Raw genomic sequence first — 5,241 nt, 5'->3', positions numbered from 1 at the left:
TTTGGTAATGTTTTTATTGTAAATATCAGTAACAGGATATAAGTGATCAAAATGTCCTATAAAATTGATCACATATTCTGTTTCTTGGAGCTATCCACTAGGATTAAGGAAGGCTAATTCCATGTAGGGGCTGGTGTGTTAAACTAATAGTCATTGTTGGCAGCTGAAACTTTAAATGGCCCTACTGTATTGAATAATGTAAGTGAAGGAAACATCAACAGATGTTACCCATCTATTGCCAGTACAGGCAAGTGTTAAGGATTCAGAAGATTTTACAGAAGACTATGAGTATGGTGCTTTGTAACGACCTGTAAGAGATGTGAAGTGTAATATGTTGGCCCTGTGTACAATCCTAATGGAGATACAGGATATAGCTACAAAGAAAAGGTAAGAACCAACATGAGTCTGAATAGTATTCTTAAGCACATTTATTGAATACTTACTGTGGGCAGCTCAAGAGGCTCAGAAGTAGTACTAACAAGTAGCACTACCAATGTGGCTTAGAGGCATCCCTAGCAGAATTTGAGTTGGGTCATGGTGCATTGTGAGAACGGAGCTACACCTCAGAGAGCAAGCTGAAAAGCGATAGAAGATACAGTTACATGGGTGTTAGACTCTGCTCACCTGTTTCTACCTGAAAATTACCTTCTAACATTGAGGTTCTTCCTCAACCCCACATTTCTGATGCACAAGACAAGAGGTACATAGGGCAGAGTGGCCAAGCTCCAAATGTCTAGAGTGACTACTGGTATCCTTCATGTCCCCTAGGCTGCCAAGCCTTTCAGAGGAAGGGGAGGTTGAGTGTGACACACAGCTCTTGTTGCAAGGCCAAGCCTGCTTAGTCTGCCCTATTGTCTTCAGCTCTGTACAAACTCAAGTTCCTTTGGCTTGTGGGCAGATTGTGTGACATGGCCACCCAGCAGGGCTTTAGGGGCTGCTGGTTGTCCCTGGCTGCCTCTTCAACTACTCCAGTGTGTGATCCTTTCAGGTCCTAACATGGATGCTCTAAGGGGTTGAATTGTTTACTAATTTTCTAATTCTATTTTCTTTTTTTTTTTTTAGTTTTCTAATTCTTTACACAGGGACCAGAAGCACACATAGCCCTCTATTCTGGGAAGGCTTTGAAATAAAGTAGAATCATAATTCCATTTTCAGGGGTATAGAGAGAGCAGCACTATATAATGCCCTCCCCCAGTCTCTTCAGAAGGGCAATCTCCCTTTTCAGCTCAGTAAGCCCAAAGATTTATATTCTAACATTATAGCTTTTTCCATTTAACTTAAGACACTATTCTTTATAAAAATAAAAGTTTTGGTAATACAAGTCTTACAAAAAGAAATATCATGTGCAGACTTGGCTTTACTGTGAGGCCATATTTATCATTTAGACCTTACCAAGAACTACTTAGTCTTTCCTATTAAAGCAGATATCCTCTTGTCTCTCTGTCTCTGTCTCTGACACACACACATGCACACACACCTTAGTTTTGCTGATGAGTTACTCACTGCATAGTTACCAGCTCTTCTTGCCACCACCTTCACCTCCTGAATCCAAAGCCATTTCCTGTGCATTTTTTTTTCCTGTCTGTTAGGACATGAGGAATAGAGCCCAAAGGCACAGGATGGCTTTTGCCTGGGGTAGGGAAACAGCTGAAGTTGCCCTGATATATTCTAGCTACAGAATATGCCTGCTTGGTTCCTAAGATGCTGAATGAGTTGGGAATCACAGACAGAAATCTAAGGACTGGGGGACTACAAATGAACGTTTTGATTTCTGTGGTGTGTTTCAAGATATTTGTGTGATATTGTTCAGAAAATTATATTTCTTTTGAAAATTGCATGGAAATATTTGTATAGTTTAACAATACAATTGATTGGTTTTAATGGAATACACACTGCCATTTCTCTGGGAGCCTGTTCTCTTGGCAGGAGTATGGTTGAAACATGGGGCATATTTCCAGAAAGATTGCTAGACAGTACTAGAACTTGAAACAGAAGCTGGATATATCAAACCAGTGTGTGTGTTAATGGTTAAGACCCAACATACACATAGGCCTTACTGACACAAGCATATACACATTTACATATTATGTTAATTTAGCCACAGCACCTTGCTTAAACCTTACTTTTTCATAAGTTTCTTGCTGCAGCTCCTAGGTGGGTTCCTGGGACCTGTGTGAGTGCCATTAGCTGCATTCCCATGGCTTCCACACAGCAGGACAATCTATTATTTTATCAGCCCTATTCAACCTTACAAAAAGATCTGTTTCTACGTGGGCTGATACTATAAGTGCTGATTTCAGACCAAGGCCTGCTGCTCTATCAGCTTTTTCTTTCTGTGCCTGAATGTGGACCCCCCAGAAACAAGGGGATGAATGGAAATGCAAACAGACTCCCAGCTCCCCCAGATGCAATGATTGCTTCACAAGTTTTATTTGTACAGAGGTCAAAAAGAAAGAGTAAAGGTAGGCCTTTAGTGAAGAAATATAAACATGTTATAGCAAATGCTTTTTGTATCATAGGAGTAACCTGGACTGACATAAACAGATATTGTTCTCACTGATCTTTAAAATAAAATTTTTAATGTTTAACTTTTAACTTTCTGAAAATTCGTGTTTATACACTGTAAGAGAGCTGCCTGAACTTGGTTGTGTCATGCTTTCCAATGGATTTCTAGCTTTTGAATATACTTTAATTTGAAAAATCTTTTCATGAATCCTTGACTTGTTTGCATGGTGACCAAATAACTGGCACTCACAGGATAAATGTCAACCATGTACATTCATAATTGTTTGAATCTGTTTCCCTTCCCCCAGATCAAGCTTAATCTGTAGTTGAAGGTCTTCAGGGTGGGGATGGGGAAGTTAAGCTGCCTTTTCAGTTTTTCCCTCTTTGTAGCACTCCAAAGTAAAAGGAGGCAAGGCTGGATCAAGAGGGCTAATTTGCACTTTGGGAGGCAGAGGTGGGTGGATCACCTGAGGTCAGGAATTCGAGGCCAGCCTGGCCAACATAGTGAAACCCTGTCTCTACTAAAAATACAAAAATTAGCCGGGCATGGTGGCATGTGCCTGTAGTCCCAGCTACTCGGGAGGCTGAGGCAGGAGAATCGCTTAAACCTGGGATGCTGAGGTTGCAGTGAGCCAAGATCACACCACTGCAGTCCAGCCTGGGCAACAGAGTGAGACTCTGTCAAAAAAAAAAAAAAAAAAAAAAAAAAAGAGGACTAGTTCAGTGTCTCCTAACAAGTTCAAGTGTGTCTGTTTGAGTCTGTAATCCCAACACTTTGAGAAGCCAGAGCAGGCGGATCACTTGAGGTCAGGAGCTCGAGACCAGCCTGGCCAACATGGTGAAAACCCATCTCTACTGAAAATACAAAAATTAGCCAGTCATGGTGTTGTGCGCCTGTAATCCTAGCTGCTTGGGGAGCTGAGGCAGGAGAATTGCTAGAACCTGGGAGGCAGAGGCTGCAGTGAGCCAAGATCATGTCACTGCACTCCAGCCTGGGCGACAGAGTGAGACTCCATCTCAAAAGGAAAAAAAAAAAAAGAATTTGGGTACTTGATACTTCTATATTGTGGCCAAAATCAGGCCAAAAATATGAGGTCACCTTTTTATGTTGTAGAATGATTTGGGAAACTTTTCATTTATCTACTTCTAAAAATAAGTACATTTTATTCTTTTTTTTTTTTTTTTTTTTTTTGAGACCGAGTCTCGCTCTGTTGCCCAGGCTGGAGTGCAGTAGCACGATCTTGATCTCGGCTCACTGCAACCTCTGCCTCCCGGGTTCAAGAGATTCTCATGCTTCAGCCTCCCATGTAGCTGGGATTACAGATGGTGGCCACTACGCCTATTTTTTTTATTTTTAGCAGAAACGGGGTTTTGCTATGCTGGCCAGGCTGGTCTTGGACTCCTGGCCTCAGGTGATCCATCAGCCTCTGTCTCCCAAAGTGCTAGGATTACAGGCATGAACCACTGTGCCTGGCCTAAAAATTAGAACATTTTAAGTAGCATTAAATATATTTGTTCCTGAGAGTTTTGCTGGAACTTTAACAGTTTTTGTTCTGATGCTTTTTAACAGAGGAAGGGCTTATTTTTGGTCTTCTTTTACAATTTTCTTCCAGTTAGGCTCTTGATTTATTAATTTTTCTTCCCTTTTTAAGACTCTCTTTTTAGAAGTATATTTCACATACAGTTAAGTGCAAAAACCCGAAGCAGACAGCTTGATGATTTTTACCTATGTATAAACACAGGTAACCTCCACACAGAGCAAGAAACAGACATTTCCAGCATCCCAGCAGGCTCTCTCATTCTGCTTCCAAAAGTAACTGTTATTCTAACCTCTATCACATACAGTAGTTTTATTTGTTCTGGAGCTTCTATAGATAGAAACATCCAGAATGTCCTCATTTGTGTGTCTGGCTTCTTCTGCTCGTTGAGTTTCTGAGATTCATCTACAGGAGTGCAAAAGTGTTTGCAAATATACAAAGAATTACTGAATATGTTATTGCACCAAATCAGAGGAAAATACCTGAGAAGAGACTATAACCAAAATCGCATTAATCAGAACAGAAAACTCAAGATAAGGAAAGATGAAGTAAAGGAAGTAGCAAACACACTGGACTTATTAATGATATATTTGTGTGCCAGTGGATGAGAAATAACACCAACTAAAATCCAGTGATCTTCTAGTTCAGTAAAATTTCTAGGGGTCCAGTGGTGTGGGGTCTGTCAAGATGTTCCTTCTAAGATGAAGGATAAGTTGCTGCATTTGGCCCTTCCTACAACAAATAAAGTGGCACAGTGCCTAGTGGGCCTATTTGGATTTTGGAAGGAACACTTCCCTCATTTGGGTGTGGTACTCTGGCCCATTTACTGAGTGATCCCAAAGGCTGCCGGTTTTGAGTGGGGTCCAGATCAATAGAAGGCTCTGCAACAGGTCCAGGCTGCTGTGCAAGGTGCTTTGCCACTTGGGCCACATGAGCCAGCAGATCCAATGGTGCTCGAGGTGTCAGTGGCAGATAGGGATGCTGTTTGGAGCATTTGGCAGGCCCCCATAGGTGAATCACAGAGGAGACCTTTAGGATTTTGGAGCAAGGCCCTGCCATCTTCTGCAGATAATTACTCTCCTTTTGAGAGACAGCTCTTGGCCTGTTACTGGGCTTTGGTGGAAACTGAATGTTTGACTAGGGTCATCAAGTCACCATGTGACCTGAACTGCCTATCACAAATTGGGTGCTTTCTGAC

The sequence above is a fragment of the Gorilla gorilla genome, chromosome 6, assembly GCF_029281585.2.
Source record: "Gorilla gorilla gorilla isolate KB3781 chromosome 6, NHGRI_mGorGor1-v2.1_pri, whole genome shotgun sequence".
NCBI classification, from domain to species: Eukaryota; Metazoa; Chordata; class Mammalia; order Primates; family Hominidae; genus Gorilla; species Gorilla gorilla.
Note: the sequence above shows the minus strand (reverse complement) of the source record.